The sequence below is a fragment of the Mauremys mutica genome, chromosome 2, assembly GCF_020497125.1.
Source record: "Mauremys mutica isolate MM-2020 ecotype Southern chromosome 2, ASM2049712v1, whole genome shotgun sequence".
In the NCBI taxonomy this organism is placed as follows: Eukaryota; Metazoa; Chordata; order Testudines; family Geoemydidae; genus Mauremys; species Mauremys mutica.
In genome coordinates, this window is record NC_059073.1 from 81,014,683 (window position 1) to 81,035,528 (window position 20,846).

At 40.1% G+C, this 20,846-nt stretch overlaps 1 protein-coding gene across 1 annotated transcript in view; it reads left to right on the top strand.

Moving 5' to 3' along the window:
- Positions 1–20,846, top strand: part of CDH2 (cadherin 2) — a 185,998-nt gene that overhangs the window by 98,059 nt on the left and 67,093 nt on the right. The window lies entirely within an intron of this gene.

Sequence of the window (20,846 nt, forward strand, 5' to 3'; positions counted from 1 at the left end):
AATAGCAATATGTCATATGATGCATTACATAATACATTAATGTTTTAAGTATGCAAAAAAGATTCAACATGTTCACAAATTTTATGGACAATGTTTAACAGAATGTTGTATATTGGAGAGACCACATGCAAATAGACACTAAAATAAGTATAATGAACAATTAAATCAGTGTATCAGTGTATTCAGTCACAGGCTTGGTGGTGGTATTATCCATCTTGTGCACTGAATGAGGCAGAGTTGATGTGGAAAAACAGAATGTGATCACATAATTAAAGATTAGATCATAATGCATATGGAAAAGAGGACTGAATTAAGGCTTCATGAACAACCATAAATTTGGTATTTCCTAACCCTTTAGTGTTCTGTCACTTGAGCTAACTGAGTAACTGGTGGTAATAATAGGCTGTTGTCCTCTGTGTCGGTTATCTACTGGATGGGGTGAGATAAACACTTGCCAGTGGGCAACAGAGGAATACTGGGACTCAGACATCATGGGCTCTAACCCATGTTCTGGAGGGAAGTGTTCTCTAGTGATTAGACACTTCTGCTCCTGTCCCCACTAGCCTGTGGCCTTCATCTCCTATGCTGTAGCCTGTCCTCTTCTGTCTCTGTTGCATTTCCCCTGCCCTCCCTTTGTTGCTGTCCCATCCTCTATTCTGTAAAATTCCCCCTTTGCCTTGGTCCCTGTTTCTCCCTTCTCTTATCCCTTCTTCCTCCCTTAGGGTGACCAGATGTCCCGATAAAATCAGGACTGTCCCGATCAAATAACCCTTTGTCCCGATCATTTGTCCCAATAGTCAGCTAAGGAGGCGAGCGGGAGGGAGACGCTGACCCTGTGGGTTCTCCAGGGATGCAGCCAAGCTCTCCCCCCCACTTGCCTCCTTCTCCCTCCTCTCCCCAGTGCGCCGTGTACCCGCTCCTCTTCCCCTCCAGCGCTTCCCGCCGTCTAACAGCTGTTTGGCAGCACTTAGCGCTTTCCAGGAGAGATGGGGAAGGAGCGGGTGCGCAGCACACTCAGGAGGCGGAGAAGAGGCAGGGCAGGGGCAGGGACTTGAGGGAAGGGGGTGAAATGGGGCTGGGGCGAGGGCGGTGCAGGGGCGGGAAGAGGGGGGGCACCCACCCAGCAGAGGAGAAGTCAGCATCGTAGGGGTGAGTGGCAGGTGGGGGCGGGGGTGAAGAGGCGAGCAGACGGTGAGGAGGGACGCAGCGAGCCAGCGGCAGGCCGGGGGATGAGGAAGGGCGTGGTGAGGGGACTGAATGAGGAGGGGGCAGGACCTGGGGCCGAATGGGGGCAGAGTCTGGGAGGAGCAAGGGTGGACTGTGGGCGGGACTGATGGCACTCCAGTGTGTCCCGATATATTAGTGTGGTGGTCTGGTCACCCTATCATCCCTTCCCAAATCCTCACCTTTCTCCATTCAACACTCAGGCTGCTTCCTCCTCCTCCTCACTGCCTGGGTCCTGGGAGAGGAGAATTGAGAACACAGGAGAGACGGTTTCCCTTCTTTCAGTTCTGGTGTGCAGCACCATCAGCCAGGAGGAGAGTCGCAGCCCCAGGCTGGAACAAGCTCAGTGTGTTTTGTGGGTGTGGAACAAGCTCATAGTGTTTAGCATGGGACCTCTGTAGGAGTGGAGCATTCTCAGTGGGGATGGAATGTTCACAGAATTTTGTTGCCAGCTTCTGCTGAGCGTGTACAAGTGGCTGTTTTCAGACTGAGGTGTATAATTCAACCAGATTTTCTCAGGGAAGCAAAAGACACCCCTTCAAGACCAGGATGATTGCTCTGCTAGATTTTAAGTCCCTGCTCCCAAGTATAGAGGAGCCTCTTAGATCAACAACTGTAAGAATTTTTTTAAACATTTTTCCCCCTAACCTCATTCTCAGGAGTAGTTGAACCATTTTGCAGAACCTTTAAAAAAAAATGCAATCCAGGGCAGTTGCCCAGCATGGAAAATTTCAGCCAGAATGGTTGAAGTTTAGCAAAGTTTTATAAGCTATTGAAAAAAGGAGGGTCTTCTATTATAAAAGGGTTTAGGAAACCTTAACTAAATGTGATGCTTCCAGATGTGCCTATAAGTATATACATTCCCATCTGTTTGAGATCACTAAATTGGTCTAAACCCTGTTGCAGACGATTAATATGTTCAAACTTCACACACTGGCATCTTCAGGGTAAATTGGCTCTCACTGACTTTCAGTTTTGCATGTAGATGGGAGTACTAAGGCATTGGTTAGCATGTATTAATGAAGCTTTTGTGCTGTGTGCCATTGATGAGAGCAAAAGATGGTATTTTTGGGTGTGAGCATTACCATAAATAACTTGGAAGAAATCTCCCATTCTTCTTCGCTTGCAGTTATGGAGACCAACTCTTGTACTCCCTAAACATTGCCTACATTATGATTTTTCTAATATTTTCTACCAATGCTACCACTAACTCCACTGCACTGACAGGAGCAATGGTGGAAGTTCTAGCATAGACCAGACGCCCTTGGTAGCTAGCGGTTTAAGAACTATCATCTAGACTGGGTCTGAGCAAGGTTATATGGTACAGTGCTTGAAACGCCAATGTCTGCTTGATGCCCTGTCGATTCTAGGGCTCCCATTTTCCTACCACTGGGGTAACAATGGTGGGAAATTTTAGAGAGAAAAATCCTAGGGGCAGAGCCTCAGCTTGTGTAAACTGTCATCTCTATTGACTTCAGCTGAGGATTTTCCCCTGATATAGACAAATATGGACTGATTCTTGTAGTGCTCATTCACACAAAACTCCCTTTGGAGTCAGTTGGTATAATCAACTGGAGTATTTGCAATATTCTTTTGCTTCCCTTTAGCATTGTCTTTGCAGATCCAGTGACTTTATTCTACAGCAGTGACTATATGTTTCCCCAGAATTTTTTTTTTTTATTATTGGCATTTATTTATTTAGATTTTAAAAACAAAGTTGTGCTTTATGATTGTAGTCCAAAGATATTCTTGGTGTTACTTTCAAAATGAAGTCACAATTGAAAATTAGAATTTATTTAATTTTTATTGTGTCAGTATTCTCCTAAATTATTTCTCTCGTGTAGCATTTATAGCAAGCATAATACAAAGAACCTTCCAACAGTTTCAGATTTTGATTTTCATGAGCTGAGGTTACATTAAATAGCAAGAAGATACAGCAAGTATACTGTCCAACAGTTTTAATGGAACAGTGAAATGATATTTTATCTGGAGTCTGGCTTTCTCAATTTAAGTTTTATAAGCTTTTAGATGTTATCAAAATTTTGTATAGACTTTTGAGAATATAAGGTTGATTTGATTGGATTCCAATCTGCTTCCCTTTCAGGCGTTAACAGGACATTGCTAGTTGGTTCTGTTTAGAATAAGCTTTTCAGCCTTTGTATAATTTCACACTAATAATGTGGCTGCCCTGCATTATCTGTTCAATTGCACAATAAATCATTTTGTTTCATGTGTATGTGCTGTTTTTAGTAAATCAGCTGATGTGAGCATAGAGTTTACATAATTATGAAGACCTTGAACTTATAATTTCATCCACTGTGCAGTATCAAAATAATGAAAAAGACAAAACTGAGGCTTTTTCTCAGAGATGATGTTGGTATTTGAGTTTAATAATTTAACAGATTATGAATTGTGATTAGTTATTTCTGTGTTTCATGTTAAACAAACATTTTCATTTGGAAAGGTTGACTGTTCCTTTCTGTAAATGGATATTAGATCAATATTTACCAAAGTCACCTTCTCAGTCTTCAAGAAATTGAATGTTTTACATTTGTCTCATTTCATACAGTTATTTTAGTAGTTTTGGTAAAAATAGCTCCTTTGCCTAGATAAGATTTGTGAAAGAGAGAGAAATTGATATTCAAGGTTATTATTAAAGGTCCTCTTTGCCATCAACTGTGTTATAATTTCCCATATTTAAAATATGAAAGCAATGTATTTTAAAATAAATTACCAATAAATAATAAAGAAATCAATCTTTATTATTATTGTTATTAAATCAGTACCTGATAGCATAGCTATAAATTTGTCAGTTTACAAATAAATAATTTTTCAGCAATTTATAATTTCTTTTTAACTTGCCATACAAATTCTCAGCCTAGGAACATAAGAACTTTGCGAACTGGTCATACTGGGTCAGACCAATAATCCATTTATCCCCATATCCTGACTTCTCACAGTGGACAGTGCCAGATGCTTCAGAAGGAATGAACAGAATGATCTATCACCTGTCATCCAGGCCCATCTTCTGGCAGTTGGAGGGTTAGGAACATCTGGAGCATGGAGTTGCGTCCCTGGCCACCTGAGCTAATAGCCATTGATGGACCTATCCTCCATGAACTTAATCTAACTCTTTTTTGAACCCACTTACACTTTTGACCTTCACAATATCCCCCAGCAACGAACTCCACAGGTTGACTGTGTGTTGTATGAAAAAGTACTTCCTTTTGTTTGTTTTAAACCTGCTCCCTGTTTATTTCATTGGATGACCCCTGGATCTTATATTATGTGAAGGGGTTAATAACATCACTTCATTCACCATTCATGATTTTATTGATTTCTGTCATAGCCCCCTTCAGTTGACTTTTTTCTAAGATGAACAGACCCAGTCTTTAATCTCTCCTCATATCCCTAATCTTTTTGTTGCCCTTCAATGTACCACTTGCAATTCTAATATATCTTTTTTGAGATAGAGTGACCAGAACTGCAAGCAATATTCAAGATGTGGGTGTGCCATGGATTTATGCAGTAACATAATGATATTTTCTATTTCTATTATCTTTCCCTTTCCTAATGGTTCCTAACATTCTGTTGGCTGTTGTGACTGCTGCTGCACAGTGAGTGGATGTTTTCAGAGGACTATTCATGATGATTCCAAGATCTGTCTTGAGTGTTAACAGCTAATTTAGACCCCATTGTTTTGTATGTATAGTTGGGGGTCTTTTTTTTCCAATGTGCATTACTTTGCACTTATCAGTATTGAATTTTTTTGTGTGTAAAATATATATGTTGTGTTTTTTCTTTTAGAAACAAGGCAAAAACACTTGTTTAAACAGCAAACCTTTGGAAAGGGAAACTTGTCAAATACATATTCCTTTATTTAGACCTTTAGTAATGTTCTTGGTCATATGACTTGAAATAAAGTGAGAGCAAAATGAAAAATATAAAAGTCTTTCACATGCAGTAGAAGACTTGGCAGAGTTGATAAAGAAGCAAATCTAGAACTCTCCATCTCTGATTTCCCCAGACACCAGTCAAGCACAAATGCTTTTATAGTATTGACTGCCCAGGCAAACCAGAAAGATTACTTCTCCTCCTAGGCAAAAGTCACTTGCACAATAAACAAAATAGTCATTAAACAATTTGCTGCCCCTGTATTGTGTTGCCTCTTGCTCTCCCTATATGGTAAAGTTGACCCTGCAGCAGCTTAAAGATGGAAAACTCACTGGTTGAAATGTTTCTGTGGCATTTATATTTTCCACTGAAATTCTTATCTATCAATGCTAATATGGCCAAGTTTGAATTCATATTCCAGAGAAAGTGGAAGCTCATTTCTGTGTTTGGAAAGAAGACAGGAGTTCTTGACGTTTAAAGGAAGTGCAGAAATAGTGTACCATTGAGATCAGATAAATATTTAAGTCGCTATATACCTATGTGCTAACAAGCTTATCTGCCCAGATCAGAGCATTCTTACTAGTGGGTTCTATAATACAAGTAATCCTCTGCTACAATAATTGTAATAATAATGAATACTTAGCATTTTCATGCCATCTTTCATCAGCGCATCTCCAAGCACTTCATAAAGGTTTGCTAAACATTATTTATTTCCAGTTTGTATAAATATGAAAAATTATGTACAGAGGTTACTTGAACTATCTCAGTGAGGTTGAGTATCTCATTCAAGGTCACACAGTGAATCAATGAGAGAGGCAGGAATAGAACGTATATCCAGTTCTCTTTCTTATCCACTGGAGAATTTTTTTTTTTATAGTAGCATACACTTTGTTCTGGAGAGTTTCCAAAACACTCAAGAAGGATGATCTCTGCTTTGAAGAGCGCGCAATCCAAAGTCAGATAAGTAGATGGAAGTTAATGGGATGGGAACGATAACAGGCAAATTATTTGCAATTTTATATATGCAAATATATATTATTCAGTGGGTAATGTAGACTTGGCTTGTGGGTCTCCAAAGCATAGTCCAGTAGCTTCAAGAAATACTGATGCACCTTCCAGAACCTTAAATATTAACATCAGAAAGGAAAATATTTTTTAGTCTGGTACTAAACTACAATCAAAACTGTATTCAGTTTTGTACTTTGAAGTCAAAGACTTCTTTCCAAGACTTTCCAAACTCTTCTCTATACCCATTCAAAGTCTTCACCGATACAATCAAATGGAGTTGGCCAGAGCGTCTCAACATTTCTCAATTTATGAATATAACTATGAGACGGAAAAAAAAATGTCAGGCTTGTGTATGTTTCTTTTTTTAAAAATAAATACTGTAAGTGCTGAAAATATGGTCTGACTGAAAAATCATTTGGGGACAGATTCGTGCTTTCCCTGAAAGGGAAGCAAAATTCCAGACTCAGCCAGTGAGAGGACTACTGGGAGCTGAGCTGAGTACTTTCCTTTAAAGGCTCAGATTTCCCTTGCATGACTATCATGTCCAACTACAGTTTTGATCTGCTGAGGCTAGCAAGAGGGAGTATCTCCATTGATCAGGAGAGAGAATATGGATAAAATTAACCTATTTAATGATTTTTTGTTAGATAAGAACATGGTTGTTGTGTATTATTCAGCGTAACTGTAGTAGTTAAACTGAAATGTCTGCATTTTGTGAAGGTTATTTTATTAATTTCTTAGCTTTTTGTTCATTCTGGATCAGTTTTCCTTTCTTCTTTTTGTATATAGCCCTTGACTAGTTTTAAACACGAAATAAATTTGATATTTTTTCCTACCAGGTGAAGACTGCTTTATTTGAACTATTGTAGTAATCTACTAAAAAATGAGCGTGGGGGAAGATGGTGTTAACACAAAACATGGTATTCAGTATAATAGAGAGGACTAGGAAGGTGTCCTTTAGGTTTGGTCTACACACTGATTTTGTACCAGTATAACTATTTCACTTATGGGTGTAATTTTTTTTAAATAAAAATGATATATTAATGTAAATGAAGTACAGCTTCCTGTATGGGAATATCTAAATGGGTATGAACATTTTTATACTGGTATGACTATGTTCACACAAGTGGGATTGTGTACTGCTTTACCAGTACAATTAAGTGGTACCACTTTTATGTGGAGACAAAGCCTTAATCCTTGTAAATTTAAACACTAAAAAAAGGTGTTAATTAGATGGCAGCTAAAACCTAGTTTATTCTATTTTCTGTTGGAAAGTCCTCCAAATTTCAATGTGCATTGGCTGATTAGATAAGGATCAGAGGCTGCCACAAGATCACCTATTCCTGAGGAATTGTGCCCAGTTTAGAACTATTTTTTTTATTCCTTTATGAAGGATTTTGAATTCAGTTCTCTCCCATTTTGTCTGGTGCAGAGAAATAATCAAGGAATTCCTGTAGGAAGCCTTTATGTACATAGAATGAGTTAAGATTGCTCATTCCATGTTATAAGGGAATAGTATTTCAGTGATTTTTTTTTCATGTTTCATATTATACCCCTACAGCCTTCATGAGGAAGAGCTGACTGTTTTCCTAAGCAGAGCTGTCCTTTCTCCTGCTGGCCCTTTCATGTCTCTGGTTGTTGCCTGGAGAGCTCTACCCTATGGAAAAGAGATGAGAAACTGGCCCTCTAACTAAGGGAGAGGTCAATGGGTGAGGAAAACTGATGGTTGGCTCCTAACAGGTGCCGGCTAATATAGCACCAGCATTGCCCCTCTTAACATGGGCATATTGGACTTCATGGTAAGGGCACTACTAGTTTTCAAGGTAATTAAATATTGTTTGAGGGATTTTTTTTTGCTCTAAAACACAAAGGTGAAGAGTGAGGTGCTGTCATGCACAGGGGCAGCATGAGGAAAGATATGGAGTCATTTGTGGAGTGTTAAAGCTAGCTGATTTGGCAGAGTATAGGGCAAGAGCAAGGGAATAGAGAAACTGAAGCTGAGATGTAGGAGAAGCAGAACTGTATAGTACCTTGAAGATGAGGAGTCTGACTGTGATTTGGAAACAAATAGTCAAGCCAGTACATGCATTCACTAGTGAGTTGAGTGGATCCTGCACAAATATATGGTTTATATATCCAAACGTCTTAGCTTATTTAGTCTGTTTCTCTGGTATTGTCAGTACAAATGAAAGAGCAGCACTGAAAAAAAATGCACTGCAGCAACTGAAAGGTTAGAGGAAAATGTAGTCATGCAAAAAGTTCTTGAAAATTGATTAACTACATTCATAATGAACCTGTGCCAGTCATGGGCACTAAAAGGCACATCTGTCCGCTTGAAACATGTCATGAACTTTGTCAAATGTTGCTAATGAAGAGCAGCAGCCATATCATGTATTTGTGGGCTAAGAAAATTGTTAATTTGACTGGCTGGCTGCTGACCCAAACCTCTTTCACCATGTCCCGGGTACTATACATTGCTCAGTTATGGCACACAGTAATTGGATGTACCTCTGCAGGTTTCCTGATGAGAGACAATGAACCTGTCGGGGCTTTCACATTAACATTATAACTTTGTGATATCACAGTCTGTTGTCTTTTGTAAAATCACCAGCTTATGTTTAAAGAATTACAAGCATTATTTAATAATGGATGCTTGGTTTTGCATAGCATTGAATTTTCAGTGGATTCAGGCTTCCTTTGGCAGCATATCAAAGCAAACTACCAGTTTTTTGGTGCCAGTATTTTAAAATCTAGCTCAAATGCCTAATGTAGGGTCAGAGCTGCTCAATTTCATGTTTTTAGTGCTGTTTCTTTCTCCTGCTGCCACTAAAACTGATTTGAGATCCATCTCTCACAGAAGGTGAGCTTTAAAGACCATATTTTAAGCCATGAGGAGAGAATCTGAACAGAATATCAATCACTCCCAGCTATCATATCTATTGTATGCCAAAATTATAACTTACACCATTATATAATGCAGACACTGTATGCACAGATAATTTTAGCTCTGCAGCCATCTCATCGGTGTGTTACATGCCTACACCTCATGTCATTGTAAGTTTTTCTGTGTGGACATGCAGTAAGCACATTGTAACATGATGCGATTGACTGACTTGGTCAGATTGACTTCTCAGCTCTCTAAGGCCCTGATTCATGCAAGTCCATACCTATTCAGGATGGCACTTAAGCATATGATTAGGCCCTGATTCAACAAGGTACATAAGCACATGATTAACTTCAATTGGATTACTCACATGCTTAAAGTTATGACCTTAGAAACCTTGCTGATTTGGGACCGTAATTTTCAAACTTGTCTTTTACCGCAAGATGTCCCCAAATAAAGCAATCACAGTGGAGAACCTCTGCATTAAACAATATGATACCAGCAGAAGAAAGTTTGGTTTTGGTTGTTTTAATCTCTCTCTCCTAAATCACACAACCTGGAGGAACAGTCATGTTCAGAGAGTGAAATAGACCAAATAGCAATCCAGAGCTGAATATAGTCCTGGGGTGCAGTAAGTAGATTGGCAGAACTTGCACTCTCACTGCCATGCAGATGGTATTTGTCAATTTGCTCAGACTTAGATGGGAGGGGAGGCTTATTTTACCTGCCATTGATGAACATCAAGCTCCCAATGTCTGATGACAGGTTGCTATTTCACACTTTGTAGTTTTGTTTCAACAGAAATTCAGTATGTTGTTTCACTGAACAACTTTCTATAGTCTAGATAGCAGAACCTGATGCCTTTATGGACCAGAAGGATTTTCATATGCATATAAAAACACATTGTGGTTGTAGTAAGTGTCTGAGATTTATTAGAGGTGAACTGCACTTCATGCACTGGAAGAAAAAAGAAGTCTTTCATGTATAACTGTAACAATCATTTAGATAGATCATGAATATGCTTATATTAGCTTTCAAGATGCCACATTTAGGTGATTTTATACAAGATGTTCATAATAATGTCTTATGTATGGGGGAAAAAAAACCTCACAGAGAAAGTAGTCATGTCAGTAGGGTGTGCTGGGCATGTATTTTCTCAAGTGCAGTCAAGCTGTTTAGCCATAAATTCCATTTGAAAACTGGCAACCTTCTCTTGGAGCAAAGGAGGCAAGAGACAGAAACATAGGTCTGAAAGGGACCTTGAGAAGTCAACAAGTCCAGATTTCTGTGCTGCTACAGGACCAAGTAAACCTGGCAGGGGTTTGTCCAACCTGTTCTGAAAAACTTCCAGTGATGAGGATTCCAGAACCTCCCTTGGAAGCCTAGTCATGCTTCACAAACTTCACTGTAGCTGGAATGTTTTCCCTAGTATCTAATCTAAATCTCCCTTGCTGCCACCGTGTGTCGTATCGGACACTCCCGTTAATATACCTCACAGCGATATAAGCCTTTTTCACAACTACGTCACATTGTTGACTCATATTCAATTTGTGATCCGCTATAACCCCCCAGATCCTTTACAGCAGTTCTACAGTCTAGCCAGTTAATTCCCATTTTGTAGTTATGCTTTTTTTTTTCCCCCTTACCAAGTGCATTTATCTTCATTGAATTTCATCTTGTTGAAGTCAGACCCATTCTCCAGTTTGTCAGAATCATTTTGAATACTAATCCTGTCTTCCAGAGTGCCTGGTGTCATCAGCAAATTTTATAAGCATACTCTCCACTCCATTATCCAAGTAATTAATGAATATATTGAATAGTATATGACCTAGAACTGACCCCTGCAGGATCCCACCGAGGGGATACTCTCCCAGTTTGACAGCAAATCATTAATAACTACTGTTTGAGAACAGTCTTTCAATCAATCATGCACCCACCTTGTAACAACTTCATATAGACTACATTTCCCTAGTTTGCTTACGAGAATGTCACATGGGACTGTGTCAAAAGCCTTATTAAAATCAAGATATATCATGCCTACCACTTCCCCCAAATCCACTAAGCCAGTAAAAAGAACAGGAGAACTTGTGGTACCTTAAAGACTAACAAATTTATTGTAGCATGAGCTTTCGTGAGCTACAGCTCACTTCTTCGGATGCATAGAATGGAACACACAGACAGGAGATATTTATACATACAGAGAACATGAAAAGGTGGAAGTATGCATAACAACAGGAAACGTCTAATCAATTGAGATGAGCTCTTAGCAGCAGGAGGAAAAAAAAACAACTTTTTGTTCTCTGTATGTATGAATATCTCCTGTCTGTGTGTTCCATTCTGTGCATCCGAAGAAGTGAGCTGTAGCTCACGAAAGCTCATGCTACAATAAATTTGTTAGTCTTTAAGGTGCCACAAGTTCTCCTGTTCTTTTTGCGGATACAGACTAACACGGCTGCTACTCTGAAACCTGTCAAATAAGCCAGTAAAGTAACCCTGTCAAAAAAGAAAATTAGGTTGGTTTGGAATAATTTGTTCTTGACCAACCTATGTTATCTATTACTTATTACCCTATTATCTTCTAGTACTTACAGATTGTTCCAGTATCTTTACAACTAATGGAGTCAGGCTGACTGATCTATTAATCCTTAGGTCCTCTTTGTTCCCTTTTTTAAAGATAAGTACGTTTGCCCTTCTCTAGTTCTGTGGGACCTCACCTGCCCTTCATGAATTCTTGAATTTCCAACTGTTCCGAGATTGCTTCAGTGAAGTTGGGGGAGGGATAGCTCAGTGGCTTGAGCATTGGCCTGCTACACCCAGGGTTGTGAGTTCAATCCTTGAGGGGGCCACTTAGGGATCTGGGGCAAAAATTGGTCCTGCTAGTGAAGGCAGGGGGCTGGACTCAATGACTTTTCAACATCCTTTCCAGTTCTAGGAGATTGGTATATCTCCAATTATTACCTGAATTCCTTAAGTACCCAAAGATGAATTTCATCAGGCCTACTGATTTGAATACATCTAACCTTATCTAAATATTTTTAATTTGTTCTTTCTCTTATTTTGCTTGCATTCTTACCCCCTAGTTGCTGATATTAATTCTGTTGAGTATCTGGTCACCATTAACCTTTATAGTGAAGACTGAAGCAAAATAAGCATTAATACCTCAGCCTTCTTGATGTCATCAATTGTTAGTTCTATTTCCTTCCTAAGTAGAAAACCTACACTTTCCTTCATCTTTCTCTTGCTCCTAATCTATTTAAAGAACTTCTTATTGTCTTCTATGTTGTTTGTTAAGTAGAACTCATTTTGTGCCTTAGCCTTTCAGATTTTTTCTGTACATGCTTGTGCTGTTCTTTTGTACTCCTCCTTAGCAGTTTGTTCATACTTCCACTTTTTGTAGGCTTGATTTTCAGGTCATTCAAGAGCTCCTGATGGAGCCATATTGGCCTCTTACTATTCTTCCTACTTTCTTTGCATTGGGATAGTTATAAGTTGTGCCTTTAATATTACCTTCTTGAGAAGGTTACAGCTCCCCATAACTCCTTTTTCCTTTAGATTTTCTTCCCAGGGGAATTTTCCTACAGTTCTGAATTTTGTGACAGTCTGCTTTTTGGAAGTCTATTGTCCTTTTTCTCCTTCTCTCACTCCTTCTTTTCCTTAGAATCATGAAATCATGATTTCATGATCACTTTCACCAAATTGCCTTCCACCTTCAGATTTGGTAACAATTACTCATTCTTAGTCAGAATCAAGTCTAAAAAAGCTGTTCTCCTGGTTACTTCCACCACTTCCTGAAACAAAAAGTTGACCCTAATACAGTCCAAGAACTTAACTGGACATTTTTTGTTTTAACACATTATTTTTCCAACAGATGTCTGGGTAGTTAAAGTCCCCCATTACTAACACGTTTTGTGTTTTGGATATTTCTGTTATTTATTATAGAAATGCCTCATACATCTCTTCCTGATTTGGTGATCTATAGTTAGGGCATTACCAAATTCATGGTCCATTTTGGTCAATTTCACGGTCATAGGATTTTAAAAATCGTAAATATCATTATTTCATCTATTTAAATCTGAAATTTCACGGAGTTGTAATTGTAGGGATCCTGACCTAAAATGGAGTTGTGGGGAGGTCACAAAGTTGTTGCGTGGGGAGCGGGTGGGTTTGCAGTCCTACTACCCTTACTTCTGCGCTGTTGCTTGTGGTGGTGCTGCCTTCAGAGCTGGGCAGCTGGAGAGCAAAGGCTGCTGGTCAAGAGCCCAGCTCTGAAGGCAGAGCCACCGCCAGCAGCAGTGCAGAAGTAAGGATGGCATGGTGTGGTATTGTCACCCTTACATCTGCACTGCTACCTGCAGAGCTGGGCCCTCAGTCAGCAGCCACCATTCTCAGCCGTCCAGCTCTGAAGGCAGCAGTGCAGAAGTAAGGGTGGCATGGTATGGTATTGCCACCCTTATTTCTGCGCTGCTGCTGGTGGGGCGCTGCCTTCAGAGTTGGGAGCCCAGCTAACAGCCGCCACTCTCCAGCCGCCCAGCTCTGAAGGCAGTAGGGGAAGTCAGGGTGGCAATACTGCAACCCCTTGAAAATAACCTTGTGACTCCCCTGCAACTCCCTTTTGGGTCAGGACTCCCAATTTGAGAAAAGCTGGTTTCCCCCCTGGAATCTGTATAGTACAGGGTAAAAGCACACAAACGACCAGATTTCACGGTCTGTGATGCATTTTTCATGGCCATGAATTTGGTGGGGCCCTATCTATAGCAGACCCTTACCATGACTTCACCTCTATTTTTTACCCAGAGACTTTCAACTGGTCTGTCTCTCGCCTCCTTCTGGGCCCCAGAACAAATAGGGCATTTGCAGGCATTTCATTCTTGTGACTCTTTCTGTATATTTTTGACGTATAATGCAACCCCTTTTTCTTTTTATCCTGCCTCTCCTTCCTGAACAAGCGGTACCCCTCTCTACTAGTATTTCAGTCATCAGACTTATCCCACCGAATCTCAGTGATGCCAGTTACATCATAATTTAGCTTATGTACTGATACTTCCCGTTTTTTCTGTTCATTCCCCACGCTCTTTGCATTTGTGTATAGACATCTAAGATGTTGAGCAGAATCCCCCTCTAATTTCCTTTGTGTTGCTCTCATGATCCTATTGTAATTTTCCATGCCCCCCTCCCCTCAACATTTAGTCCTCCATTAAGGTCACCTTTTTTATGCTTACCTGTGGGCTTTTGTCACCTGTCCCCTTTGATCCTAGTTTAAAGCCCTCCTCAGTACATTGGTGAGTTGGTGTGCAAAGATGCTCTTCCTCTTCTTGGTCAGGTGGGCTTCATATTTTTTCTGGGACAGCACTGCATGGTGAGGAAGCTGAAGCCCTCCCATTGACACCATCTGTGCAGCGTGTTCCCTCCAGTAGGAAAGAGATCATGTGTGCTGTTTCTACAGATGTAAACATTTGTGAAAAACTGAGAGGAAACCACAGTTCTAAAAGCCATCATGTTTGGGTTTGGTTACAGATGTGGCTTTTCATCTCAGATTCCTTTAGGATAACTGTTTGAGAAATCATCGGGGTGAATGACCATTTAATGGCTATCTAAATACAAGTGAAGGAGTACGAGTTGTGTGGTATCAGTATAGGCCCCATAACAAGGTTGCCCTGAGGAAGAGAAGGAAGAGGTCAGTCAGAGCTTGCAAAGCCTAGTGGGAATGGCCAGGCCAGAGGAATTACTGTTCATTCTGGGAGACTTCAGTGCTCAGACTGGCTCAGGTTGATCAGGCTATGAGCAGATTCTGAGACTGTATGAACTGGGATTGCAGAACACAGAGAGCGTTGCACTGCTTGACATGGCAATCAGTTGGTGATTACCAATACTTGGTTTAAGAAAAAAGAAAGTCATCTTTACACATACCGAAGTGGTGAAGTAAGTGTGCAAATAGATTTCTAGCTATTCTAAAAGAACCAGAGGAAGATGGTTAATGATTGCAAGCAACACTGTCTCACCCGAAGACAAGACTGGCAAATGAACCTAGAGTAAGCTTTGCTCCAATGAAACATGCATCGGAATGTTTAAACCATGCAGTGTGACTGTAGACAAGTTTACTGAGACACTCATAAAGTTTTGAGTCAAGAGATACACAAATTAGAAAAGCAGAAGAGGAGTGGTGTCTCTTCAAGAATGTATTGATCCAAAATCTGAGATGCTATGTGGACATGCTAATCTGGGTAGACCGCAGTCTGTTGAAGAATCATGGAAAAAAGGGGTTCAGAAAGCAGTAATTAAAGAGATGCCAGAAAGGTGATGGAAAATAACCCTTCAGAAGAAGTGATTGCCACATATAGTGCCTAGAAGCAAAGCAAGCAGTCAGGCAATAAACCTAGCTTTAGGGAAGCTGTATAATGAGTTTAACAACTACCTTCAACTTGCCCAAAAGAAAATATATGTGATCATGCAGACGAGAAACAAAAGAAGGGAAGACAGAGTGAACACACCATTCCTGAAGAGCACATGAGGCAGACTGCTACTCTGGGGGAATTCTACGCCACCGTACATGTGCAGAATTCACGTGCTGTGCAGAATTTTTTTTCTCAGCAGAAAATACATTCTGCTGAGAAGTGCTAGTGCTACAGTTACGCCTTTTGCCAACCAGGGACCACTTTGACATCAGAACAGAGAGCAGCGCCAGCTGAGAATAGAGAAGAGAAAAGCTGCATTCCTCACAGCTTCCTGCCCATGGGGCCAATTCAGGAGACACGTGATATGGGGGTACAGACAGTGTTGGGCACATGGGGCTGCTGGGGAGGGGCGGTCACAGACTGGGGTTCAGAAGAGTTAGTGGGGGGAGGACAGATTGGGGTGGGGGCTGAATGGGAGTGGGGGTTCGGGGATAGCCAAGTGCGAGTGCCGGGATACAAGAGGGAAGGGGGCTCAGCAATACATGGGGAGAGCGGGCTCGCTGCGTGGAGGTGCAGGGGCAAATGAAGACAGGGGCAGATGTGCCTGATTGAATGGGGGAGGCTAGGGGTCAGCCAGGATTTGTATGGGGGAGGCTCCCCAACTCCCTAACAATCCCTGCCCTCCCCGCCCCCTCAAAAAACTGTTCCATACTTCTCCCATCCATACTCCCCCTAAGTTCACACCCAGGCTCCTTCCCAGAAACTACTTCCCTCTCTCTAAGCTTCTTCATTACCCCAAACTCCCCCAAGCCTTTGCACTGCTTCTGAGGGGTGCAGGAAGTACATTTCAATATTGTAATTTAAATGAATTATTTCTCAAAGTTCTGTATTAATATTCCTAAGAAGGATGTTAAAAAGCATTTCTTGAATCTTTTTGATTGTCTGTATTATTACAAACATACTTGCTGACAGGTATTTTGAAATCAATTACCAAAATAATTGAAACTGACATGATTATATTGTGTTATTTTGACAAATAAAATATGCAGAAGTTTGCAGAAGATTAAAATACTGTGCACAGTATTTTAAAAATTTTGGCACAGAATTCCTCCAGGAGTAGACTGCTTGTGACAGAGGACATGGTACGTAACTAATGGCAATTAATACTCTGAGGGTCTGCTTAATGAGGAGAACCCTTTATGCGCTATATTACCATCATGCGAATCGATAATTATGGATGTCAGAGTCAGACGTCAAGACTGCAATACTGAAGATGGCACCTGGAAAAGCAGCAGGTCCTCAGGACATCATGGTGGAAATGATCAAAGCAGTGAGAGAGGTTGGTGTATGCTGGCTCACACAAGTCCTGCACGCAGTTTGGAAAGAGAATTAAATGCCAAGAGACTGGAGAAAGTCTATACTGCCACTGATGTGCAAAAAAAAGGTGTCATACACGACTGGTCGAAGTACTGAAGAATGAAGCTGTTGTCTCACTGCATAAAACTGCTAGAGAGAATCTAAGATAGCCACATTTGTTGAATAGTGGAACCCATTGTAGGAAAGGATCAGTTTGATTTTAGAAAAGGAAAAGGGATGACAGGTGGTATGTTTATTGCTAGACAGCTGGTGGAAAAGAAGCTGGAGGGAAATGTTGCACACAGTTGAGCTTTCCTGGATTTGGAGAAAGCATTCAACAAAGTACACAGGCAACTGCTGGTGCCTCTGCTATGATTCTATGAAGTATTAGAGGATCTTGTCCAGATGGTTATGGGCGCTGATGGTGGTTCCAGGACAAAAGTGTGGATGCCCTTTGGTGTAATGGTGGGTTGTGAGATGAAGGTTGGGCTCCAGCAGGGATCAGTGCTTGGTCCATTACTATTCTTAATTCTGATGGACTTTGTAAGTAAATATATCCAAATGGAAGGTGGTATGAAATTTATCTAGGCAGATGATATTGTGTCAATGGCCATCAGTGAGTAGTAATTGCTCGAGGCAATTGATGTCTGGCACATGGTACTAACAAACTATGGCTATAAAATTAGTAAAGAAAAGACAAGTCATGTGGGTGACTCACGCGCAACCTAGAAAGATGAATTTTAGCATCAAGGACCAGCATCTAAATCAGGTTTCTGTGGTTAAGGACCTTAGGGGCTGGTTAGTGACAAGTGGAGAAATAGAAGGATGACTGCAAGCAAGGCTGCTGAGTATGGGGGAAGTTTGGCTCATGATAAGTGGAGTTATTTATGATAAATGGAGGCCCAGACTACTTAAGGAACACTTATGCAAAACCATGGTTAAGACCATCTCTTCTGTACAGGTCACAGACATGGGTGACCAAAGAGAGGCACTTGAGTAGACTAGAAGCAATTGAAATGAGATGGTTGAGGGCAGTGTATGTGGGGGGTGATATTGCTGGACCATGTGCAGAATGATGTCATCAGAAGTGAGGCCAAGGTCTGTGATATTAGAGAGAAGCTGCAAGAAAGGAGGTTGAGATGGTATGGGCATGAATGAAGGGAATCCTGTTAGGGAGGCATTTGAGACTAGAGTTAGCAGGCTGACAATAAGAGAATTGCCTAGTAAACTGTGGTTTGATTGTGTATGGGAGGATAGAGTGCATATGGAGCGGGCAATGGACTGGCAAGTTTGGAAAAAGATTAATCCTGCAACCTGACCCCAGATAGCTGGGAAAAGGGGAAGAAGTAGAAGTAGTAGCCTTTAGGGAAAACAAACATCTTATTTTCTTTGCAAATTACCAAACATTGCATTTCCATCGCCCAAATGTTGGTATATGCTTGAGTAACTCATCTCTTTTTGGAAATTATTACTATTATTTATTTGTTAGTAGTATCTACGAACCCCCATCAAAGATCAGGACCCCATTGTGCTAGTCACTATAGAGCAAAGAAGACAATTGCAGCCTCAGAGTTTTCAATCTAGGTAGTGGAAGGCAAACAAGTTTCTGATGTGTAACATCTCTCTTCAAACACAGTAGTGTTTACTGAGAAATGTGAACATTTGCAGTATCATGACCTAGAAACCTCATGAATCAGGATTTCACAGGCCAAAATGTATTGCTGCTTATCAAAGAGAATTTCTGGCTGTAGGCAATAAGAGGTTAAGGATTGTTTCTGAATATGTTAAGGAAAATCCTTCAGGAACAACATTTCAGTACGATTTTTGTTGTGTACATGTAATCGGGAATCTCCAAACTCTTGTAATTTTGGTCACCCTGCAATAGATTTCAGAAAGGTAATATTCTACTCCTGCCCCTACGGTTTTCTGAAAGTAGACTCTTAATTGTACTTTAATCAATCAACCCTCCTGCCATTTTCACCCAGTATGCCAGTCCAAGACAAGCTGAATCTCAATGACACTTGTCTTTTGCACTTAGCAAGACCCACTGGAAAGTCCAGATAAAAAATTTGCTTCATTTGTCACAGGAAGCACATCTTCAAACATATCAGAAGGTCTGTTCATTTCCCTTTTTGTTCTTCAGTGGCTGGAAGGAATCGTGATGGTTAAATTAAAGCATATTCAGCCAGGTCTGTGGCAGTCTGTTCCCTAATAAGATGTTACCTGGAATATATTGCATACATTAGCACAGCGTTGTCTTGGTACTGTCTCTTAAAGTATGTCTTAATTTGTGTTGACTGTATAATAACATAGGATGCTTCTTAGATGACTGCTGTAAAATTTGCAACCCCTCTCATTTGTCTGCATTTCACATCCAAGGATCTTTTTCCTATCCTGTATTATCATATGTATTCATGTTGTATAGCTGTTGCACTCATCTGCATTTCAACAAGAAAACAATTCTGTCAGTTATTTTTATTAGCATTACACTTTTTTGTTCTAATTTTGGTTATTCTCTGTTTACGCTAATTGAAGTGGCTTATTTTTGAGCCTTGCAATTTGGTAGTCTCCTAGACTGAGTATATGAGGGAGGGTCCTGGTCTTTGAAAGAAAATAATTATTACTTGTAATTTGACTTTTCTGATACAAAAGCACAGTCATCTACTCTTTACATTTTCAAGGGCTTGAACTTTATGGTGTAGTTAGGCATGGAGATGAAAGGAAAGATACAATGGCTTTCTACAATCAGTATTTCTATCTGCTTTACTGCCAGGAGAGCCTTATGTAAAAGAATTCAGTAATTTTACGTATTTTGTAAAGAAACCTGAGTCTGAGGCAAAAGCAACACTAACATGAGACTCTGTCAAAAATATGGCCTTCAAAGAACTCTAATTAACACGAGTAACAAAGCTGGTCTACTAACCTAGTGGTATCTCTTTGTGCTGACACACCAGAGACCCACATTTTTCTTCCTCTTCTCTCCTGCTTACTGGGCCAACTAGAAGTGGGAGTGTTGCCCTTGATGTCAATGAGGATGTGATACCCTTTCTTTCATAGATAATCAGTCATCCATGGTATCCATAGAGTACCAGTCACTGCAGAGTGTTTAGGCAGTAGATTTCTTCTAGTGATTATACTTTTTCTTAATGTTTTAGTTCAAAAGAACTAAGGTCAAAATTAAAAAGCACATATTCAATATTGCCTAACTCTAAAATGAACATAAGGCTGTGTTCATCCATGAGATGCTGCTGTAGTTTATAAAACATAAATGAGTTTTCAGGGTTTGTGGTGTCAGAAGAAGCATTCCAATTAATTTTATTCATTTGTAATGAATGTGAGGCCTAATATTAACCCTTCTAAGAATAATGAAACTTGCTGAGGCTAGTTAACCTGTGTAGGGGGCAAGAATGTATACAAGCAGGTGCACTGAGCCATCGAAATGGTGAAAAATCTAGATACTAACAGAGATTCCTTCCAGCATGAGAGACATGTATTACCTTGTCAATGCCTTTGGTATTTTTATACGTTTTTGTTTTCTTTAATCACTATGTTGCAGACACACTCTCCTTAAATTTACTATTATAAATGGCTATAGCTATGTTTTCATTCATATATATGTGTAAAGTATATTAAAAATGCATTCAAATGACTATGAAAACATAATTGATACTCTTCAAATACAAGCAATTCACTGTCAGTCTAAGTACTGCTAGTTCTCTTATCTTTAGTTTATTTTAAGTGTACTATGAAATACCAGAGGAACAATTTGTTTGAAATTTCACAACTGTTCTAGGGCAGTCTTTGTATGTGAAATGTACTGCACTAGCTCACCAATTTACTGGATGGTTTTTAAGGGTAGATATCAGTGTGCAAGTGTTCATTTAAAAAAAAAATCCTGAGTCAACATTAAGCAACCACTGCAACTACTTTTCATGCCATAGGTAGACTGGACATGATCCATTGATAAAATAATCCTTATTATTTATGAGTTTTATTGCTCTGTCTCTTTAATATATCAGTCTAAATATTGTTAGGCTGTCGCTGCTTTTCTTCTGCAGTAACTACAGATTCCTTGCCTTCTGAATATA